We start from the raw sequence: 25948 nt of genomic DNA on the forward strand, positions 1-25948 counted from the left end.
CATCGTTTCTTATGGCTGAGTAGTATTACATTGTGTATATATACCACATCTTCTTTATCCATTCATCCCTTGATGGGCACTCAGGTTGCTTCCAAGTCTTGGCTGTTGTGAATAACGCTGCAATGAACACAGGGGTGCATGTATCTTTACTCATTGCTGTTTTCAAGTTCTTTGGATAAATACCTAGCAGTGGAATAGCTGGATCATATGGTAGATCTACCCTTAATTTTTTGAGGAATCTCCATACTGTTTTCCATAGTGGCTGCACCCGTTTGCACTCCCACCAGCAGTGTATGAGAGTTCCCTTCTCTCCACATCCTCTCCAACACATGTTGTTTCCTGTCTTGTTAATTATAGCCATTCTGATGGGCATGAGGTGATATCTCATTGTAGTTTTGATTTGCATTTCTCTGATAATTAATGATGTTGAACATCTTTTCATGTGCCTGTTGGCCATCTGTATATCTTCTTTAGAGAAATGTCTGTTCAGGTCTTTTGGCCATTTTTTAATTGGGTTGTTAGTTTTTTTGTTGTTGAGATGCATGAGATCTTTATATATTTTGGAGATTAAGCCCTTATCAGATGTACGGTTTGCAAATATCTTCTCCCAATTGTTAGGTTGTCTTTTTGTTTTGTTGATGGTTTCCTTTGCTGTGCAGAAGCTTTTTAGTTTGATGTAGTCCCATTTGTTTATTTTTTCTATTGTTTCTCTTGCCCTGTCAGACATGGTGCTTGAAAATATGTTGCTAAGACCGATGTCGAAGAGTGTATTGCCTATGTTTTCTTCTAGAAGTTTCACAGTTTTAAGTCGTACATTCAAGTTTTTAATCCATTTTGAGTTAATTTTTGTGTATGGTGTAAGATAAGGGTCTACTTTCATTTCTTTGCATGTGGCTATCCAGTTTTCCCAACACCATTTGTTGAAGAGACTTTCTTTTCTCCATTGTGTGTTCTTGGCTGCTTTGTCAAAGATTAGCTGTCCATAGATGTGTTGGTTTATTTCTGGGTTTTCAATTCTATTCCATTGATCTGTGTGTCTGTTTTTGTGCCAGTACCATGCTGTTTTGGTTACTATAGCTTTGTAGTATATTTTGAAATCAGGGAGTGCGATACCTCCAGCTTTGTTCTTTTTTCTCAGGATTCCTTTACCTATTCGAGGTCTTTTGTTGTTCCATACAAATTTTAGGATTCTGTTCTATTTCTGTGAAGAATGTTGTTGGAACTTTGACAGGGATTGCATTCAATCTATAGATTGCTTTAGGAAGTATGGACATCTTAACTATGTTAATTCTTCCAATCCAAGAGCACGGAATATCTTTCCATTTCTTTGTGTCTTCTTCAATTTCTTTCAGCAATGTTCTATAGTTTTCAATGTACAGACTTTCACCTCTTTGATTAATTTTATTCCTAGCTATTTTATTCTTTTTCTTGCCATTGTAAATGGGATTGTATTCTTAATTTTTCTTTCTGCTACTTCGTTCTTAGTGTATAGAAATGCAACTGATTTTTGTATGTTGATTTTGTATCCTGCAACTTTACCGTATTCGTTTATTACTTCTAAAAGTTTTTTGGTGAATTCTTTAGGGTTTTCTATATATAAAATCATGTGATCTGCAAATAGTGAGTTTCACTTCTTCCTTTCCAATTTGGATTCATTTTATTTCTTTTTCTTGCCTGATTGCTCTGGCTAGGACTTACAGTACTATGTTAAATAGGAGTGGTGAGAGTGGGCATCCTTGTCTGGTTCTTGCTCTTAGAGGGATAGGTTTCAGTTTTTCACCATTGAGGATGATATTAGCTGTGGGTTTCTCATATATGGCCTTTATTATGTTGAGGTACTTGCCTTCTATACCTGTTTTATTCAGAGTTTTTATCGTAAATGGATGCTGTATCTTGTCAATTGCTTTCTCAGCGTCTATTGAGATGATCATGTGATTTTTATTCTTCGTTTTATTAATGTGGTGTATTCCGTTGATTGATTTGCAAATGTTGAACCATCCCTGCATACCTGGAATAAATCCCACTTGATCATGGTGTATAATCTTTTTAATGTATTGTTGTATGCGATTTGCTAGTATTTTGTTGAGGATTTTTGCATCGATGTTCATCAGTGATATTGGCCTGTAATTTTCTTTTTTTTGTGTTGTCCTTGTCTGGTTTTGGTATCAGGGTAATGTCGGCTTTGTAGAATGAGTTAGGGAGCTTCCTCCCGCCTCAATTTTTTGGAAGAGTTTGAGAAGGATAGGTATTAAATCTTCTTTGAATGTTTGGTACAATTCACCAGGGAAGCCGTCTGGTACTGGACTTATATTTTGGGGGAGGTTTTTGATTACTGTTTCGATCTCCTTACTGGTGATTGGTCTATTCAAATTCTCTATTTCTTCTTGATCCAGTTTTGGAAGGTTATATGATTCTAAGAATTTATCCATTTATTCCATATTGTCGAATTGGTTGGCATATAGCTTCTCATAGTATTCTCTTATAATCTTTTGTATTTCTGAGGTGTCTGTTGTCATTTCTCCCCTTTAATTTCTGATTTTACTTATTTGTGCCTTCTCTCTTTTTTTCTTGGTGAGTCTAGCTAAAGGTTTGTCAATTTTGTTTCTCTTTTCCAAGAACCAGCTCTTGGTTTTATTAATTTTTTCTATTTTTTTGTCTCTATTTCATTTATTTCTGCTCTGATTTTTATTATTTCTCTTCTTCTACTGATTTGGGGCTTTGTTTGTTCTTCTTTTTCCAGTTCCTTTAGGTGCATTGTTAGATTGCTTATTTGAGATTTTTCTTGTTTGTTGAGATAGGCCTGTATTGCTATAAACTTCCCTCTTAGACCCGCTTTTGCTGTATCCCATAAATTCTGGCATGTCGTATTTTCATTTTCATTTGTCTCTGGGTATTTTTTGATTTCTCCTTTGATTTCTTCGTTGATCTTATGTCATTTTAAATGTATATTTTCATGTTTATGTTCTCTGAAGATAGTATGAGGAACATGTATCATTTTAAAAAATATTTCATTTACAATGTATTTTGTACAGCATTTTAAAAGTACTTTTTGTAGTAAGAAGTTGATTTTATCTTTTAATAATTTTACATTGCTAGTGTCCCTTGTCATTCATTTATATGATTGTGTTCTCTCTATAGAGAATTTTTTTGACATATATATACAAGGTTAGCTTTTTTGTTTGAGTTGACCAAAACTTTTATTTAGAGTAATTTTTTTAATATCTGAGATAATGTCCATCTAAAATAAATGAGTATATCTTATCATAGCACACCTAGTTTTTACAAATAATTATGTATGCATAAAATTTCAGTGTTAAATATCATTAACATTAGGCAGATTTTTTGGGGACTGTGTGGTACAAAATAATAAACCTTTAGACTAGGGATAAGGTGGCTTAAGCATGTTGGGAATCTCTCAAACTCTGAAGAGTGCTATTCTTTTACTAAGGAGAAGAAACCACAGCCTTGAGAGTAAACTTCTTTGGGTGTTTGAGTTCAGCCATAAACTCTCTCCTTTCGTATATTCCTCATTTGGAGTCAGTCTCCGAGATTAAGCGTATTGCCACAGCGGGGCTGTTGAACGTTTATAAAGAAATAACTTCCCCAAAACTTGTCTGTATAAGTCCAATTACAAATTAAGTTATAGAGGAACATTTACACAGAGAATCATTTGAACCAATGACAAAGCCACAGCTAGAAGGATGCTTGGGATTTACATTCAAGAATAAAGTGCTTATTTTGAGCAAACTTTCTTTACCAAAATTGGGACAAATCCAAGTGAATTTATGGGGATAATGGACTGTTGCAGAAATTCTGAGATGTATGGTGGCTGCAAATATGATTCCTTCTCAATTTGCCTGTTAGCCCAAGCCACATATTTTGAATAATCAAATGGAATTTCTTGAGATTTCCTGAAGCATTCCTTAAGAGGATTTTAAGAGTTTGAGGTAATTTGCAACTTTCTTTTATATGGGTGTAAGTCTGCCTAGAACTACTCAGTCTGTTTTCTAACCCATGTAATTTCTCTCAGTTTAGTTACATTCAACATCGATTGAGTGCATATTGCATGTTCAGGGAAAAAAATGTATAATTATGCATTTCTAGCAGTTCCCTGTATCTCTGTCCTAACTACCTTTTGTAGACTAATAGCTCTTTGAAGGCAATGACTGGATCCATTATTTAATAGATAATCTGACTCCCCATACACTGCAGTGTTTATTTATTGACAAAGGAAGGCTGCAAGGAAATGCATCATTTGATGATAATCAGGAGATTTTCTTGCCTAAATGTGGAAGACTTCATTGGTATCAGTTCACCATATGGAATGAGAATTAAGCTTGTCCTTATTTAGATTGAACCCCCATTGACTTCATGTAAGGTTGTCACTGAATAAAAACATCAGAATTACCCTTTTGTGATTAATTTCTGTTTGGGAAACTATTACATCATAAAGCAGTTTACCCACCTTCTTACCTACCAGTCCTTCTTTCCATTTTGTGGGGCAGGACAAGTTGAGTTAATGACACTGTTGGGACTAAAGGAATTGGCTACTTAATGCTTTTCATTTTATTTCAAATGACCCTTCAAATGTCTGCTTTGGGAATGAAACTCATCCTTCTCTGAGGGTAACACAGGAAGCATTTTCTCTCAGTTGCAAACAAAGTCCCCCAGCACAAGATTTTTTAGGTCTTTGACATTAAACCTCCTGAAACCCATCTGTGTTGAAAATTAATTTTTTGCTTTGCGGCATATTATATTTACATATTTTCTTTTTACTTCACAATATTTAATCTAGTGAGAAAATAGCTTCTTAGGCTAAGCATGGAATCCAACTCAGGAGCACAAGGTGGAGAAATCTCTGCAATGTAAAACCATGATTGAGTATATTATTTATAACAGTAATCATATTAAAAATACTAAATACATGGTGATTTCCTTGTATTTTTCAAGGTTTTATCATCTATTTGAAATTTATTTAATAAAATATGTTGAAACTTAATGAAAAATTGATGAAAATAAACTGTGCTTATAATTATGTATTCAAAACTCTTCATTCAGTAGGCAACTCTATAATCCTCAAGTTGGTCGGAAAAACAGTGTCCATAATTCTTCCTTCTTTCTGAGTTGAATAAAGCTACACTGAAGGATGCTTGTCTGCTCTCTTTTTTCTCAGTAGTATTTTAATAAATTGCGGTTTTTAGCCCCAGAGGGGATATTTCTTTTGGCAATTTCTGGAGGAATTTTTAGTTGTCATGATTGGGAAGGGAGGTGTTACTGGCATCTACTAGGCAGAAGTCAAGGATGCTGCTCAATATCCTAAAAAGCACAGGATGTCTCTAGAACAGAGAATTATCCAGTTTAAAATGTCAATAGTGCCAAGGATGAGAAAAGAAAAAGAGAAAAGAAAAAGAGAAAGAAAAAGAAAAAAGAAAGGTTCAAGGCAGAAAATCTCATCCAAAAGGAAATTGAGTTTATATCAAACAATTATACCACACACTTCTGTATTCAATTGTTAGGTCCTCTCATAAACTGACCCATAGATTTCTTTATCCAAAATGGTAGAGGTGCTAATTATTGCTACAATGCCAATCATATTATAATACTTATTAAAGTATCAAATCAACATATTGTGCACCTTAAATTTATACAATATTATATGTCAAATATATTTTTAAAAAAGATCAAAGTAAATAGAAGCTTTAAAAAATCTAAAGAAAAATCAGAGACAATGAATTTCTTTTTAAGAAATTAAAAAAAAAATCAAATCTGGAATACCACTGAAACACATGGAATGTAAATCCAGAAGGATATAAGGCTACCTAAAACTCTATGTGACATATCTATACATCTATTGCCTAAGGATGATTTACATCATGATGATTATGAAGGAAAGGTTAAAGTAGATTATTTATTTATTTTTATTTTTATTTTATTTTATTTTTTTGTGAGGAAGATCAGCCCTGAGCTAACATCCGTGCTGATCCTCTTCTTTTTGCTGAGGAAGACCAGCTCTGAGCTAACATCTATTGCCAATCCTCCTCCTTTTGTTTTTTCCCCAAAGCCCCAGTAGATAGTTGTATGTCATAGTTGCACATCCTTCTAGTTGCTGTATGTGGGACGTGGCCTCAGCATGGCTGGAGAAGCGGTGCGTCAGTGCGCGCCCGGGATCCGAACCAGGGCTGCCAGTAGCAGAGCACGCGCACTTAACCACTAAGCCACGGGGCCGGCCCCAAAATAGATTATTTATATTTAGTTTTTACATTGAAGGCCACAGAAGGAGTATAGGTCGGATTGGATCTCCTTCAAATTCTGGCTGACACTAATTAGTTGTGTGACTGTAGGGAATTTACTTAGCCTTACTAAGCCTCAAATTCCTCACCTGTAAAATGGGATATTAACAATTATCAAATAGAGTCATTGTAAGGATTAAATGAAATAACAAGTGTGGAAGCAGCGAAAGAGTAGTTGCAGACATTATAATATTATTAACTTTATTGTAATATCTGTTTTAATGACTGGTAATCCATATATATAGAGTGTAATATATTGATTAGTATTTCAATATTAATATATTAACTAGAATGTATGACTAATGAATGTGCACTATCCCAAATTGTGCCAATAACACCTATTTCTCTCAATAGAGAGATTGAGGTATTTGTGGATCTACTATAGGCAGTATTTTGGGCTAGACAAAAGAGTTCAGTGTGAAGATTTTAATGATATAATTTTCTTGGATATAAAATGAACTAAACATAGATGATTAATTTGAAAGTGAAAACAACACCATATCTTCCTTCTCAGTATCTCATTGTGTTCTTATGGACCTAAAATGGAACCCTTGTGATTTCTGAGAGTGAGATCTAGATTTATTCCCTGCATAGAATGTAGATACAACATAAATTAAGACTACTTTTTACTGCAACGTATGGTTAAGAACTTTTGTTACCCAATGTGTGGCATAATGATATAAGTAGCTTTGCTAAGATTTAGGTAAATTCATAGATTAGATATCCTTGACAGAATTATTAAGGGAAGTAAGGAGTCTATAAAATACGATCCAACTTTTTACGATTAATGTAATAGAGGGCAACTATAAGTCTCTCTTTCCCACCTCCACTCTTACAAATATTTTGACTACAGAAAAGCAATTAATGAGCACGGACTTTTTCTTGCTGATAAATCTGGTAACTAAATATTCTAGAAGAACTTCCAGTATGTACCCCAATTCAGACAAATGTTACATTACAGAGGGTTGTGTGACAGCAAAGCTCTATGAATCATGCATTTAAAAAAATTTGAAAACTTCAGAAATCTGACATTTCTCATCATCAATATGTTTTTATACTTGTGAGACTAAAGGCTGATTTAATTGTCCAAAAAATTATTTTGCAGGTAAACACTGTCAGAGTTCTCGCCTTCATAGTCTAGAGTACTGACGGAGTACCTCATTTATTGCTTGATGAAACGATGTCCTAGTCTCTCTTGAAGAGACTCCTTGTATTAAATTGTGAGGGGAGTATTTGCCTTTCTATTCTTTTTATCACATTGTAAACTCATATCTAATTTTCTACTCCTATCATCTTATTTGTCTTTTAGCATTAGTGCTTTATTATTTTCTTCAGACAGTAAATGACTATATTTCAGCTTTTTTCACCCAAATATGTTCTATTTGTTTTAATGCACATACTAAATTTATATTATTTGAATGATATCAACACTAATATCACCTGAACCTAAGGCTTTCTGGAAGTTTGGATTCACTAATGATACAAGAATACTAAACAATGAACTATAGCATATGATTTCTCCATGGTACTCAAATATACCAAAAATCTCAAAAGATTCATGTAGATTTCAGTAATAAAGTAAGTGCTGAAAATAAATCATACTTGACTTATAATAGAATCTAGTTTCTTAGAATTTTAATAAATTTATTTAATAAATTTAATAAATCTTATATAGGGGACATTTTGTTAATCTTGATTTCAGAAAACACATTCTCTTCTAATTTTGGAAAAATCATTATAAATTAAGTAACTTTCTGCTTTGGAGATTGCTATGGACTGAAGGTTTGTGTCCCCTCAAAATTCATATGTTGAAACTCTAACCCCCAATGTGATGGTATTGGGAGGTGGGGCCTTTGGGAAGTGATTAAATCATGAGGATGGAGCCCTGAAGAAGACGATGAGGACCCTTATAAAGGAGACTCTAGAGAGCTCTCTCATTCTCTTTCCACCATGTGAGGATACAAGGAGAATCTGGCAGTCTGCATCTCAGAAGAGAGCCCTCACCAGAACCTGACCATGCTGGCAACCTGATCTCAGACTTCCAGCCTCCAGAACTGGGAGAAATAAATTTCTCTTGTTTATAAGCCACTCAGCCTATGGTACTTTGTTATAGCAACTCCAACTGACTGAGACAGAAATATTTTCAAATTACAATGATATTAATGAACTAATATTTTAGAAGTTACAGTATGAAAATTGGCTTAAAAGAAAAATCAAAATGCCATATGTAATAGTGATAGCAATAATAACAATATTAATATATGTTAAAACAGTAATATAGTTCATATTCAATAACAGCCTCCATTTTAGTTATGGGAAACAGTTGTCCTGAATTTGACCATTGTACCGAAAAAAAATGAAGTATTACAGCTACAGTGAGCTAAGCTACCTAACCAGATTATCTTTCAAGTGCTGATTATTGTAGAATGCTTTCAAGAACATTGAATGGGGATGTACTTATTAAACTAAAAATGTAGAATTGACAAAATTAAAGCTCTTTGATCTTTGAAGTTTCTAAAATCTCTCAAGCTTCTTGATCAAGATGTACATGGAAAAGGAAAAAAAAAAAAGCCTGAGCAATGTGATAGTTTTTATTCAAGAATTCCTTTAAAAATATCATGTTGAAATGTTTCTTGTGTTAGTAAAATCTGATTTTTAAAAATGTACTTTAATATTTTATGAAATTTGGAAAGTAGATACTATTGGTCCTGGATCAAGTACATATTTCATAAAGACATTGTACTATTTAAGTAGGAAGAGGCTTTTGTGCTTACTCTTGCTTTCTTGCTCTCTATTTAGTCTAGGAACCACGAAGCGCAATTTTCTCTCTCAAGGCTATGATTTCTGGTGGGAATATTTCACCTACATAGTTCCCTGTATGTTAACAAGAGCCATGCATTGTTGAAGTTATAGATGTGCATAATGAGTAGAGCATGACCTATGCAGTCTATTTCTTCTGTTAAATGCCTATGATATTGTGTTTGCTATGAATATAATGGGAAAATATACAGCTATGTCTGGGTTGAAGTAGGCCTTTAAGTATGTACCATGGGTTTAATTTACCTTGAACTTCCGATTTGCAAAGCTATAAAAGCACCTCTTAGTGACACAGATAACATTTAGAACAACATGTATTTGCTGCATTATCCGGACTGTTAAAAACACACTTGGTCAAACCTTAAATATAGTACAAATTTTTAACTCCAAATAGAGGAGAGTAAAAAAAGTGTGTATCTTAGGAAAGAATTTGCATCTCTTTTTTTTCTTTAAAAGTCAGGCAGTTTGATGACTAGAGAACATTTAATATAGCTGGTATTTGATCACATGTTCCTCAGGCCTTTTCTTAGAAAAACGAGTGATCTCAATATGTTAAAATTAAAGAATTTACTTCCAGAATGATTTTCATATTTAATTCCCAATTTGAATTTATCTCATGATCTGTAAGTCTTTGCAAATACACACCTTTCTCTTTCAGTATACAATTTAGGGAAACATGTGAAAGACTAAGCGCTAAATTTTCTGATCGGTTGTGTGTTTTTGTTAAGTAGTAATTTACATGATTAACCAAGTTAGCTATAATGTATAGAAGAAATATACAAATATAGTTAATATATAGACGAGATTCTAACATCAGGCGTATCCATAGGGTAGAATTTTTAAAGAGGTTCTACTCCATCGTGAAAATGCTATTCTACTTTTGAAACTTTGTCTTATGTCCCACAAGTCTTTGCATCATAGTCTGGCTTCATCTACCTCTCTAGATTCATCATGTACATGCTTTATCTTCTTTTGCCATACTGCTCTTTTTTCAGTCTCTTTCTTGCTCCCTCTTGCCAGAGGGCCTGGGACATTATTTTCTCCCTTTTTTACCAGGTTAACTTCTATTCACTCTTCAGATTGTAGCTTTTTTTTTTTTTAATTTTTTGTTTATTGCAGTAACATTGGTTTATAACATTGTAAAAATTTCAGGTGTACATCATTGTACTTCTGTTTCTGCATGGACTACATCATGTTCACCACCAAAATACTAATTACAACCCATCACCACACACATGTGCCGAATTATCCCTTTCACCCTCCACCCTCCCCCCTTCCCCTCTGGTAACCACCAATCCACTCTCTGTCCCTATGTGTTTGTTTATTGTTGTTATTATCTACTACTTAATGAAGGAAATCATACGGTATTTGACCTTCTCCCTCTGACTTATTTCACTTTGCATTATACCCTCAATGTCCATCCATGTTGTCACAAATGGCTGGATTTCATCGTTTCTTATGGCTGAGTAGTATTCCATTGTGTATATATACCACAGCTTCTTTATCTGTAGCTTAATTATCCTTCTATCAGTGAAGGCTTCCCTGAGGTTCCTGTCCAGGTAAAATCCTCTTATTACCTCATTTTCATAGAGCTTATTCACCGGTGGAAAATTTTCCACTTTTTAAATATTTCCTTTATGTCTGTATCTTCCCTACTATTCTTTGTATACCATGATGTAGGGATTGTGGTGGGTCACGTTCATCATTTAATCCCCAATTCCAGCATAGTGCCTTGCATATATTGTTGAGTATACAGTGCTTAGCATATATTGTTGAATGAGTAGATTAAACTTGAAGCTGGATATGTCCGTACTAAGTTCACTTCCCTGCCAATTCTCATGGACATTTCTGTATTCTCCAGCAGATTACACGAATCTCTGAGAGCTAAAATTGTGTAATGTGCAGATTTTTTTAACTCTCACAGTGCCAAACACAGTGGATTGTACACAGAAGCTATTTGATAAATGTTTAATACATGTCCAGATGATGTGAATAAATAAAAATTATATGGCTTAAAGTTTATATATTTAACTCACTTCATACCATTTAGAGATGAAAATCAAAAAAAAATAGTAATCTACTAATTTTCACCCCTTATATTTATTTCTATGTCCCCTAGTTTAAAATAGAAAATACAGTTGTCAGTGGAGTGATAAGTAAGGGTAAGTGAAAAGAAATTCTCATCATTTCATACTCTCTGGGGTAAGAGTAGTGTATCAACATATATGTATATGTATACCCATAGCTCACTCTTGAAGTAGGCACAGTCAACGGCTGCCTAGGGGGATGTGTGCAAGGGGCCTTCAAAAATGCGTAAACACATCATAATGCTCTCTCTCTGGTCTGGACTCAGTATCTAAGATTCTCACAGTAATTTCTCATTTCATTAGGTAGCCAGAGACTTCTGTTAACAGGATGTCAATTTTGTTATGTGAGGTTAGTGCACTAAGCAGTAGTGGTTATGTACCCTTGACATGGATTTGTATAACAATAAGCCAACAAAGGAGTAAGTTTTGATGAAGGTGAAGATACCAGCTAAAGTGTGACTAATGGCACAGTTCTCAGGATGTGGCATGGATTAGAGAACAAAGGTTGGGGGAGGACAGAGGCAGTAACTAGGAAGCATTTGGTTGAAGGAGAAACCATGAAAGGGAGAAGTACAAGCACAAAATTCAGAACCGTGAGCTAAGAAATTAAAATTCTAGTTCTGTAATATCCTAGATCTATGACTTTTGGAGTGTTGCTTAAGTCTCTGAAAGTCAATTTATTCCATATTAAATGCTATACAAAATTTAAAGTTATTTCTGTTGTGTAGCAAGTGTGATAAGTATTAGTCGAATCTGAAAAACAAATTTCATCTATTTTACAGTTTATCAAGTTCATTAGTTATTCCTATAATATCAATTCAAGACAGTGTTGGGCATCAACATTTCCCAGCTAATTGTAATCCTAACTAGGCTAACTAGACAGTAGTTCAAATATGCAAAAACCAATCAACAAGAATCTTTGAGTGCTTAATATGTACCTCACACAAAGTACTGTGAAAAGAACGAGGCAAGATTCCTCCCTATGAAGAACTTAATATGTGGTCCAGGATGTGGACTTGGTGGGCATAGAGAAATAATTCACATTTACTCATTCAACAAAGGTTTATTGAGTTCTTTCATCATACCAAGCATAGTTTAGGTACTAGGGATACCAGTATGAGAAAATCAGGCAGTCTTGGAGTATAAATTTTATGGAGAAGGCATAAAATGGATTAAAAAAATAAATATATAACAGCCAAGTAGGGATAAGTAATATGAAGAAAAATGGAATAGGAAGGAAAATAGAGAGTGAAAGGGGAGTGATTTTACATAAGGTAGTCAAAGACTACCTCTATGTTAAGAAAGCATTTGAGCTGACATCTGAAGAAGTGAGCAAACAAACCACATGAATGTCTGGGTAAAAGAAGTCAGGCAGAGGAAAAACCAGTACAAATGTCCTGAAGCAGATGCATGCTTGGCATGTACAAGGAACAACGAGGAGATCATTGTGGCTGGAATAAAGTAGAATAAGGATGAGTGGTAGGAAATGAAGTCAGAATGGTAGCAGAGGGGCAAGATCATATAGAGTCTTATGGAGATTACTTTATAAGCTTTGTGCCATCAGGGTTCATTAGGTGTTGAATACATGATCTAATATATATTTTACAAGCATCACTCTGGCCAGTGTGGGAGAATAAACTGATGGCTGAGCAAGAGTGGAAGCAGAGAGACCAGTTAAGAAGCTATTGCGTTAGTACAGACAAGAGATGATGGTGGCTTGGACCAAGGTATTTACGAAGGTGGTGAGAAGACTTGGTATATAAAAATGCTAAAATATAGGGCAAACTTAATTTGTTGTTAGATTTCCTGTGAGATATGTGATAGAGTGAAAGATGACTTCAAGAGGGCATCAAATATTTGGATTTATATGTGCTCTTTGTGATACTTATCAGGCATCCAAAAGATGACATTTGGATGGCAAATAAGCGCATGAAAAATTCTCAACATCATTAATTATCAGGGAAATGTAAACTAAAATCATGAGATTTTACTATATAACTACTAGAATAGGAAAAATTAAAAACACCGATAGTCATCGCAAGGATGTGGAACAACTGGAACACTTATATATTGCTTGTAGGAATGTAAAACGATACAACTACTTTGGAAAATAGTTTGCCAGTTTCCTGTAAACTTAGACATATACTTATCTTATGACCCTGCATTACTACTCTTAGGTATTTACTCTTAGGTATTTCATTCAAGAGAAATGATAACATATGTCCACAAAAAGACCTATATGTGAATATTCATAACAGCATTATTCCTAATAGCTAAAAATTGAGAACCACCCAATGTCTATCAACAAGTAATGGATAAACAAATTGTGGTATATCCAGAGAATGTAATACTATTCAGTATTAAAGATAAATGAATTACCATTGCATGCAACAACGTGGATGAATCTTAAAATTATGCTGAGACATTAATGAATACATATGGTATGATTCCATTTGTATGAAATGCTAAAACAGGCAATATTAATCTATAATGATAGAAAGCAGATTAGTTTTTCACCATCCTGCTTTATCTGGCACTGAGAGGTTTCCCAGGAAGCAGGAATTTCAGTGCTAAACCCAGGACAGTCCCTGGAAAACCACAACAGGTGGTCAAAGTTTAGGGGTGGGGACAGGGATTGACTTAGAAGCAGCACAAGGGAACTTTCTGTGGATGAATGAAATGTTCTATATTTTGATTGTAATAGTGGTTACAAGGGTATATTCATTTGTCAAAGTTCATCAAAATATATACTTAATTGTGAGCATTTTATTGGATATAGAGTATGTGTCAATGATGTTTATTAAAAAATAAAAACAAAAACATTTAGTGGTAAGTTATATAACTTTTTAAACACATGCACTGATATCCTCATTGTTTTTTGTTTCAAAAGAAGTGGTCAAATAAACACTACTGTAAAAGATTGTTCTTGAAGTGACTTTGATGCTGGATACTTATAAAATCACAAGACTTCTGTAAATTTAAACCACTGAATGATTGTTGGGGGGCCCATAGAGACCTAGCTTGACTGAAGGCCATTAATTCATTTTATCATGTTGATGATAAAACCATATCTGATCCATATTTTTTAATTTGCCTGGGTAAATTCAAAATTGTTTATAGAGTGTAAAAAAAGATAACCAAACATGAAATATTTCTGGGATGTGATCATGCTGTATTTCTAAATATATTTCAAATCAAATGCTCTGGAAAGGTAAATTCAGCCCACAGGAGAAAGCTAAATTATCAGGAACTTTTTTCCTTTCATATTAAAATAATGTAAGCATAACCAGAGATAACCGTGAATAACTCATGATGAATAATGTAAGCAAATGTAAATGACAAATTGTTCACTGAAGTTAGATTTTTTTTTTTTTGCTTAATAACCATAAGTAATTCTGATGACAAGGAAGGAAGTTGAAATCAAGTCAGCCATGCTGAATGTCCCCCTTTCATTGACCTTTTTTACATTAACTCATGCATTTCTTATTTTTTTGCACAAAACATGTTAATGCTAATGTTATGAAAATAGAAAGAAACACTGTGATCTAGTGTGAAAAAATATCTCCCTAGTAGCCCCTTATTTGTGCCTCAAGTGAGGTGCAGTTATGAGTTAACTTAAACTTAATTTTATGCCTTTTCGATCTCACCATTTTGAACCACTGTTCACTTATTCTGCATAACCTGTCATCATTTACTTTATAGTTAAGGTTATAACCCTAAGGTTTAAGGCCTTCTATTTATGGCTTGTAAACATATCTCTGCCCAGCCCTTCAACATGAATATCTTCTGTGTGAAAATGAGAATAATATAATCTAGCATTTAGGATTGCCATGGAGATTGAACAAATATGCTAATTTGAAAGCACCTGCTGCATAATTACCTGTGAGTTTCTTTATCCCTCCTCCTTTCTGGACATACGATACGTACCTCTGTCACATAAAACTGTGTCTCTAAATCTAAATATCTGCATCTTTACCTGTATATTAATTATTGCTTTTTTGAATGGGACAGTATAATGTGGTAGTTATGAACACAGACTCTAGGACCAGACTCAGTTCAAGTTCTACCCTGTCACCTACTAGCGGTGTGACCTTTGGCAAGTCTCTTAACTTTTCTGTTCCCTAGTTTCCTCATTTGGAGAATGAATATAATAGTAACACCTACCCCATGGAGTGAGGTGTTACTATTTTGTGAGTAACTCACAAAATTTTGTGAGTATTAAATGTTATTATATGCAAAGCACTTAGAACAGTACCTGGCACATGGCAAGCATTGCAGAAGCATTGACTATTGTCACTAGAATATAAGCTTCACGAGGGTCAGATTTTTGTCTCTATTGTTCGCTGCTATATCCTTCTATTCCCTAGGAATTCCTTTCCTAGGGATATACTCCATTTTTTCCTGATTTCTGCTCTGTGTTTAAGAATTATTCCAACTGCCTACTCAATATCTCTCATTGGATATATAATAGACATTTCATACTTATCGTGGCCAAAACATCACTCTTGATTGCCCCTCACCTCATTCCTGCCTTGATATTCCTTGTGTTAGTAAACAGTACCACAATTCACTTAGTTGCCAAGGCCAAAAACTGCTAGTTATCCTTGATTTCTTTCTTATCTTTATATATCACTTTTATCAGGAAGTCATATCAGCTCTAACTTTAAAATATATCCCAAATCCAATTAATTCTCACCTTCACTCTTCTCATCCTCGTCTAAGCCACCATAATCTCTCTTTCTTGGACTATAGCAATGCATCATAACTAATCTTTCTACTTCCTCTCTTGTCCTCTTAAAATCAGAGTAATCTTTGCCTTAAAGTAAAATCAGATCACGTCACACCTTTGCTCAAATTTTCCAATGACTTCTAGTGACGTTTAGAATAAAATCCACTCTTGTTTTCACAGTCTTAAAGGATCAACTTTGTCTGGTTCCTGGATACCACTCAAGCCTCATATGGGACTTCTCTTCCACATGTTCACTCCTCATTGCCCACAGTGCTCTTCTTAACCTTCCTCAAAGAACAAAGTTAATTTATATCTAATGGCTTTTGTATTTGCTGTTTCCTATGCCTGGAATGCTGTTCCTCAAGACCATCATGTGGTTCACTTCATTCTCTCATTTACGTCTCTTCACAAAATGTAGAAAGGCCTCGGGGAGACTTTCTTCTCATTCCTATGTACAATATTCTCCTTCTGAATAAGGTATGGTATGTGGTAGTAGAAGTGAAAACATGTGTTTTCAAAGGTACCGGTAATTTTCTATTATTCAAACTTAGTGGTGGATATGCAAGTGTTCATTTTATTTTTTTATAGATATAAAAACATACATATGTATGTAGAAACATATATATAAAAAGTTAAATAAAATAGCCCCATAACTATTTCCCCTTATCACGTTTTATTTTTATTAAAAGCAATTATCACTACTTAAAATGTAAGTTACTTTATTATGTTTTGTCTCCCATATGAGAATGTCAGTTTTATGAAGGCAGAGATAGCATTTGTTATTATTACTCCTATATCCTAGCGCCTATCACATTGCCTAACAAATGAGCAGAAGCTCAACAAATATTTGACTGGATCAAAGAATATAGCTCTTGAAAGGAATTTGATGAGGAATTCTTAGATTTTAAAATATCCTAAATCACTTAAAATCTGTAATGAACAATTCTGATCATCTTCCCAGGATTTATTACTCTCGTCTCCAATCCTAACAGTACCCAGAATTTTCCAACCATGTGAATTGTTTGCATTAATCCCATTTCATGCTCTAGGGATAGGCTCTAATTGGTATAAGGCATATATCCTATTCACAAGCTAGTGTGATTGGTTCAAAGATAGGGACATGACATGAGTCATGCTCATCAGGGCAAGTAAATCTAATTCTGAGACGTATGTTTGAGCTATATGAGAAGCAGACTCTTATTCTTGCTAATTAGGAAAGAGGTAACATGTGCCTGAAACTTCTGGCAAAAAAGAAATTGGACATATTCAAAGTATATAATTTAAGAAGTTCTGGCATATGTATACACTCATGAAATCATCACAACAATCAAGAGATATATCCACATAAAATTTTCATCACCCGCAAAAGTTCCCTCATGCCCCTGGATAGTTCCTTCCTCACTGTCTCAAGCATTCACTGATCTACTTTCTGTCAATATAGATTACTTTGCATTTTCTATAATTTTATATAAATGAAATCATATGGTGCATGTACTTTTTATCTGGCTTTTTTCACTCAGCATAACAATTTTGAGATGCATCCATGTAGTTGCATGCATCAATAGATTGTTCTTTTTATTTCTGAGTAGTATTCCTTTGTATAGATTAATGACAATTTCTTTATCTTTTTTTCTGTTGATTGATATTTGGTTTGTTTTCAGCTTTGAGGCTATTACAAATAAAGCTACTAGTATCATTCATGTACAAGTCTTTGTATGGACATATACTCTAATTTCTCTTGAGTAAATACAGAGGAGTAGAATGGACGGATTATATGATAAGCATATGTTTAACTTTTTAAAAAACTGCCAAAATGTTTTCCAAAGTTGCTGTGGTGTTTTACATTCCCATCAGCAGTGTACGAGAGTTCCATATCCTCTCCAACACTTGCTATGGTCAGTCATTTTTATTTAGCCATTCTAATAGGTGTGTAGTTTATTTATTGTGATTTACTTTGCATTTACCTGATGACTAATGATGTTGAGCATATTTTCATGTGCTTATGTACCATACAAATATCTTCTTTGGCAAAGCATCTGTTCAAGTCTTTTGTCAATTTATTAGTTAGGCTGTTTGTTTACTTAGTATTGAGTTTTGAGAGTTCTTTATACAGTCTAGACACAAGTCCTTTATCAGATATATGCCTTGCAAATATTTTCTCCTTGTCCATGTCTTGTCATTATAGTCTCTTAATATTATCTCTAAAAAAACATAAGTTTTGAATTTTCTTGAAGTCCACTTTATCATTTTTTTCTTTTATGGATTATGTTTTGGGGCTCAGATCAAGAAACATTTTTCTAACCCAAGAACACAAAGATTTTATTTAATGTTTTACTCTAGAAATTATATTCTGTGGTTTTACATTAGGTCTATGATCCATTTTCAAGTGGTTATTATATATGGCATAGAGCATGAATCAAAATTTATTTTTTTACATGTGGATATACAATTGTTCCAACACAATTTGTTGAAAAGACTACCCTTTCTCCACTGAATTTACTTTGCACCATTGTCAAAAATTATTAGTCCATATTTGTGTGCATACATTTCTGGACTATATTCTGTCACATTTATCATTTGTCTATCATGATGCCAAAACCATAACACTTGTATTACAGTGGACTTTATAATAAGTTTTAAATTAGAAGTGTGAACGCTCCAACTTTGTTCTTTGTCAAAGTTGTTTTGGCTGTTCTAGGTTGTTTGCATTTCCATATAAATGTTTAGAATCTGCTTGTCAATTTCTATGAATAATGCCTACTAATATTTTGATACGGAGTGTGTTGAACTTATAGATCAATTTGGGGAGAATTAACATTAAAACAATATTGAACCTCCTGAGCCATGACCAATGTATATATCGCCATGTATTTAAATCATCAATTTCTCTCATTAATGTTTTGTAGTTTTTCACTTTAGATGTCCTGAACACCTTTTTTTCAGAGGTATCGTTAAGCATTTATTATTTTTTGGTGCTATTGTAAGTGGTACTTTAAAAAAACTCAATTTTCTAATGTTTGTTGCTAGTATATAGAAATGCAGTTGCTTTCTGTATATCGATATCGTATGCAGCCCCACTGGTAAACTCCTTTATTAGTTCTAGTAGCCTTTTGCAGATTCTATAAAAATTTCTACATGCATCATCATGTTGACTGCAAATAAAGACAGGTTTACTTCTTTCTTTCTAAACTGAATGCCCTTTTTTTTTTTGCATAATTACCTTGACTAGAACCTCCAGTGAAAATTTGAGAAGAGTAGACGTTCATGTCTTGATCTTGATATTAGAATGAAAGCATTCCATGATTTACAATGAAGGATAATATTAACTCTAAAGTTTTCATACCAGCCCTGGCGGCTGGTGGTCTAGTGGTTAAGATGCACACTGCTGTGGCCTGGGTTTATTTCCTGGTCAGGGAACCACACCACTCGTCTGTTGGTTGTCATACCATGGCAGCTGCTTGTTGCTGTGATGCTGAAAGCTATGCCACCGGTATTTCAAATACCAGCAGGGTCACCCATGGTGGACAGGTTTCAGCGCCCCTTCCAGACTAAGACTAGGAAGAAGGACCTGGCCACCCACTTCCTGAAAAATTGGCCACGAAAACCCTGTGAATAGCATTGGAGCTGGAATCGACTTGAGGGCACTAACAAAACAAAAAAAAAGTGTTCACAGGTGTCTTTCATCAGGATGAAGGATTTCCCTTCTACTCCTAGTTTTCTGAGAATTTATAACAGAAATGGATGTTGAATTTTGCCAAATCTTTTACAGCATCTATTGAAATGATCATATGGCTTTTCTCGTATAATTTTATAATATGATGCATTACATTAATTGATTCTTGAGTGTTAAATCAACCTAGGATCAGCCCCATTTGGTTATAACGTATCATCCAAGTTGAACTCAACTTGCTAAAGTTTTGTTTAAAATAGTAGTTTTCTTTTCTTGTAATGTCTTTATCTGCTTTGGATATCAAGGTAATCTTAACTACATAGAATGATTTTGGAAGTATTTCCTACTTTTCAAATTTCTGGGGGAGTTTTTTTTTTTTTATTTTAATTAGTACTATTTCTTCCTTAAATGTTTGGTAGAATTCATCAGTGCAGCTATCTGGGCCTAGTATTTTCTTTGTGGGAAGGTTTTTAGCTATAAATTCAGTTTAAAAAAATAGATTAGACTGTTCAGGTTACCTATTTGTTCTTGAGTGATCCTTCTTGGTTTCCATCTTTCAAGAAATTTGTCTATTTAACCTAAAATTTGAAATTTTCTGGCATAAAGTTGTTCATAAAATTACCTTACTATCCTTTTAATACCACTAGAATTTTTTTTTTTTTTTCGTGAGGAGATCAGCCCGGTGGTAACATCTGCCAATCCTCCTCTTTTTTCTTTTGCTGAGGAAGACTGGCCCTGGGCTAACATCCATGCCCATCTTCCTCCACTTTATGTGGGATGCTGCCACAGCATGGCTCGCCAAGCAGTGCGTCGGTGCGCACCAGGGATCCGAACCTGTGAACCTCAGGCTGCCGCAGTGGAGTGTGCACACCTAACCGCTTGTGCCACCGGGCCGGCCCCTCTCTAGAACTTTTATTGATATTACTTTTCTCATTCCTGATGTTGAAAGTTTCTGTCTCTCTTTCTCCTTTTTTTCCCTCTGATCAATCTGGCTTTAAGTTTGTCGGTTTTGTTTATCTTAAACAAAATTTTGGCTTTCTCTATTTTTTCTGTTTTCTCTTTCATTATTTTCTGCTCTGTTCTTTATTTCCTTTCTTCTGCTTACTTTAAGTTGCTTACTTTTTTTCTTGTTTCTTATAGTGGAAGCTGAATTAATCGATTTGAGACTTTTCTTCTTTTCCAATATTTTTGCCTAAGAACTGCTTTAGTGTCATTTCAAAGTTTTGGATACATTTTCATGTTCATTTATTCATTTTCTTCATTAATTATTTTAGCTTATCTCTTTCAAGAACTGTAATTATTTCTTTAACAGTGAAGTTTGTTCTTTTTGAGGCATATTATTTTTTATAAAATTACTCTAATTGCATTGGTTCCTCTTTAACATTTTTATTCTATTTTCCCAATTAATTTTATGACCTGAGGGTTACCTTTTAAAATCTGATGATTCTTCATTTTTCTTCATACATTGCGTTTAGACTTTAAATAGAACTTTCAGCCTACCTAAATGTGAAACCTGGTTCAACTGTCAAGGAATACAGGTTTTGATTCAGATGTCTGTCTCAGGTGATTGAGGGAGATGGTTTGGACATTTGGTTGCGTGGAATGTATCCATAGGTTGTTCTCTGAGTATAGATATTTCTTTTCCTTCCCTAGAGAATTTCATTGTTTCACCAGGCCCATTATCCATTCTGGGAGTCAGAGTCAGAACTCCAATTTCACACATTCTTAAACAGGGCTGTATCCTGAGGGAAAATGCTAGAATCAGGTATTCCTTTTACTGCTTGTTCTTCTTTTCAGAGTTCTGTCAGGCTCCAGTCTGCTTCTCTATTAGGTTAATTACTCATGCGAGCAGCCCTTTACTTTATTTAAAACATAGTTCTGAGATATCTTTGTAAATATAAGTAATTGAATATGTCTTTATCTTTCTCCCCTCCTAAGATCTAGCTAAAATGATAGTGAAGAAATTTTAAAAAGTTATAAAGCCACAAGGACAAAAGGGGAGATGATGAAAGCAGACAAACGATGCTAATATAGTTTGGGAAGATGGAAAGTGGATTGACAAGTGGTAATGAACTTAGGTTTCTACTTTCTCTAAGTGCCTGCAAAAGTGGGAGTGTTAGGGGGACACCACATGAAATAAGCCGATTTCCACTCTGAAATCTCATAAAATCCAAGAATTGGAGGCATCAGGTAACTTTGAAGGTAGGAGGAAAACGGGGCTAAAAAAAGAAGTTAAAATCTGTATAAGGATTGCTTAAACTCCATATCTCCTTCCTGAACCAGCACTTAGGGATGAGTATCACACCACTACTTCTTGTAGAAAATGAGAATTTTAGTATTTGGTAAAATTGAACAAATTAATCTTTGTCCTGGAACATACCAGGCACAGCAGAGGACAGAAATGAGGTACCTTACTGAAAAGAGAGGTCATATGAAACCCTATATAATTTATTCTAATACCCTTCACTACTCACTTATTCCCAAAACACTGGAAGAATAGTGAATATAACTCAACACTATCAAAGTAGCTGGTTAGACTATTCCTTTGAGGAAGCTGACTAGCCGTTAAAAACTTTCAAATACTAATACTTCAGAGTAACCATATGACATTACTAGGTCCCCACTCAACCACTCACTGGGAGATCCGCCAGTCACAAAGCCTACCCTCCCATAATGAGTTTCCAATCATCTTTTCCATGCCTTTTTTTTTCTTAAATATGACTGAACAAACATTAGATTTTTGAAGATAACTTCCATCTTAAAAATTCAGAGAACAAAATAAACTACAACAGAAAAAAAGGAATTTAAGAAGGAGGGGAGCAAAGACAATTTCAGGGAGCAGTAAACCAAAAAAAAAGGTAAACTTTGTATCTTGGGAATGGGTTATCCAACACAGCAAGAAGTGAAGGGATTTCTTAGGATGGTGGTGAATAGAATTCCCAATATCACAGCTATGCAGTGGCACTAAAGAGAATGAATTCTGATTGGAGTAAAAGAATGGAGGTATTCAAGAGTAATGTCTCCATGAAAAAAAGTAACCTACAAACTATCTCCAGTGTGTGACCACATTGAGAAGAGCTGTAGAGTTCTGTCAGATATTTTGGAGACAACTTAGTGATAGCTACAAAGAAAACTAAGCAAATAAAATTGAAGCAATTATTAACTCTAGGAAAAATGTATAGCTGTAGAAGAAAGAAAATGAAATTATGCTACACTGATTGATTCAGCTTGAATAATGTTTATATAGTCAAAATAATTTACAAACTGAATATTGATTTAAAAAATAAATGGTGATATATCTATATTGGAAAGATGAAGTGTTAGAAGTGTGTGTTGTTGAATTAGCACTAAATATTAATATTCTGAAGGCAGAAGTCAGTGTAAAATGTCTAAAATGAAAAAAAACAAGAAATAACAAAAAAAAAATAAAGCAGTTAAAAGAGTTGAGTGTAGTTGATTCTAGGGGGTAGGAAGTACTATGGGCTCCCATTTTTAATTATGAGACTTGTAGTACTTTTGGCTCCTAAAACTATGCACATATATTTCTTAAATAAAAATTTTTAAGAAAAATGACTAGTGACCAGAAAAAAAGATTCTCTTGGGTTTATCCTGAGGACAAATATCACTGTGCCCTATAGCACATTATATGCAGGGCGGGAGTGGGATTCTAGAAAGTCCAACTCTTTCAAGTATACTTCATTGGTTAATTACCCTGATGACAGCTCCAGATTCTTTACTGCTCTTTGTATTTGTTGACTCTGAACTTTGAGTATATCTGAGGCTTTCTTAGGAAAGAACTGTTCCCAACTCTGCAACAGACCACACTTATTTTAGGCTGCAGCTTTACCCACTCTTGTATTTCTGTTAATCAGATTCCAGAAATTCCTCAAAATTTCTAGTTTGCTGATTGTATTTATATTTTCTTTTCCTACATGGTATTATGGATAATTCTCTTAATACTTTTCAGTGATTTCAGTTGGATTTTTAGGGAGAACCAGCAGTAAACATATGCTCAGGACTCTATTTTGAACAAATTATCTATATATTCTCTCTAATCTTTGAAAAATTCATTATCTATTTCTGATGTGTTAAAATTAAAGATTAAACATACTTTGTGATATTTTAATCAAATAAATATTGGCAATTAGTGTTACTGAACCAGGTTCATTTTTGCCTGCTGCCCAGAAAGCCACACGCCGAGAGGATGAGATTGCAGCAGAGAGAGGGTTTAATCACAAGGCAGCCAAGTGAGAAAAACGGCAGAACAAGTCTCAAATCCGCCTCCCCGAAAATAGGGACTCAGGGATATTTATGGGGTACGGGACAAGGTGGTCTGAAATGTGGAGATAGATGATTGGAAGTGAGGAGAGGAGAGGTAATTGATGATGTGTGCAAGCGTAGTCAGACTCCATGCCTCTTCACAGGACGCACGTTCACAAAATGGTGGCATTGGCATGACTCGAGGGTGGAGTTTTTAGCCTCGTGACATCAAAAGGTCGCTTATTGGACATCTACGCGGGCCCAGTTGATGGGTTGGTGGTCTCAACCAGCCTGAAGAGGACAAGGTGGTCTAATTCCTGAAAAACAGCTCAAACACCCATTACCATGGTGATAACCAGGGAGATGTTACCTATGGGAATCTAGTGGGAGTCAGATAGGATACTGTCTAAACAGCACAGTTAACAATGGGTGGGTAAACAGCTAAAAACTATAGCCAATAATTGCAAAAAGGAAAAAAGAAACTTTAGTTCCCAGCTACTTAATCATCAATGGCTAACTGCTGGTTTCATTAGTTCTTTTCAACTTATGTTTGAGAGTTTTAAAACATTATATATTAATTTCTCTGTAAGTCTCTTTATTTATTCCTTTTTCTTCTTTAATTTTCCTGTTCTTTTCCCTCTTAGCATTGTAAATCTTAGGGCTTCTGTGATGATGATAAGCAAAAGTTACCTGACAGAGCTTTTATCCCTTTTCTTTCTGCCATTTTACCATACAACTCATTCTACCACAAACTGCTTTTCAAACATGATTACATTTCGGGAATTCATTTTGCCATCTTACTAAATTATATTGACCCAGTTTCACTATTCATATTCAAAGTTCACAGCATATTTTTCTTCATATTTCTTGTCTAGTTTTTCTTCTATTTTCCCAACAGAATTTTAAGGCCCGAAATTAGAAATCTAAACAGTATGTTTTCTTAAGATGTTACTGAGAAGACTTCCTGTGGCACATCCCTTAGAATTTTACTAATGGAAAGTGGAAGAAAGAGAGAAGAAGAGAAGTAATAAATAGGAAATTGAGGCAATTAGAGATAAAGTGAAGTTATTTATTCATTATGCATCTAGCACAGTGCTAGTAATAAGATTGAAAATCTAAACAAGACATATTCCCTACCCTCAGTGAGCCCTCATTTTGAGAGGACAATAGATTTATACATAATTTAAAATATTTGGGAAATGTACAAAAAAGAGGATGATGAGAATGGCAGGATTTTAATGACTACCTCAAAAAATAGCATAGAGTATGTTAGACTTAAAGGCAGAAGTGAAACCTAGGCATAACCAGTAAATGGATTTCCAGAAAAAGATTACTCAGATGACAGGGGTTTCTTAACTAAATAAAATTGGAAAACCCTCTTAGATTTTACCATTATGCAGTTGTATGGTGGAAGCCTTTTATTAGTGGTAGAAAATGTGACTCCCAAGCAAATTATATAATTGAAGAATTCAACAGCACCTTGGGTTCCCCATTATCATCTTAACTCAAGATTGGGGTGATAAAAGATGATATGGTGTTTTTAAAGGAGCCATTTTGTAAAAAAAATTACCAGGTCATCAAAATGGCTAATTGCATGTTTTAGTCTTGGATGTGGATACAACATTTTAACTAAAATTTACCTTTTTAGACTGATTAGAAAGACTTCTACTGTTATTTTGCTCTTATTTTAAAAAATATGAATCATTAAAATTGTATAAACTATCAAACTCCAGATAACATGCTGTGTAAAAGTCGAGTTATAATTTAAAATTATAACTGTAGGTTATAGCCAAGGAAGTTTTCTCATCATCGCCCTCCACTCCAACTACCTATTCCATTTAGAACAGAAAGGATTTGAAGCAAAATCAAAACTCAGATTAAGTTTGAAGCATTCTTTTGCTCTTCTCACCCTTGGTCTCTTCAATCGCTTCTCATTCCATTCCATTAAGATATCATCTCATCTGCTCTACTTTATCCCACAGGGGCATCTACATCTCATCAATATCTGACCGAAAATCAAATTTAGCTTCTAGATAAAGTTGTATATTATATAACTCTACTCTTACATTAACAATAGATTTCAAAGCAGGAAATA

The sequence above is a fragment of the Diceros bicornis genome, chromosome X (assembly GCF_020826845.1).
Source record: "Diceros bicornis minor isolate mBicDic1 chromosome X, mDicBic1.mat.cur, whole genome shotgun sequence".
Classification (NCBI taxonomy): domain Eukaryota; kingdom Metazoa; phylum Chordata; class Mammalia; order Perissodactyla; family Rhinocerotidae; genus Diceros; species Diceros bicornis.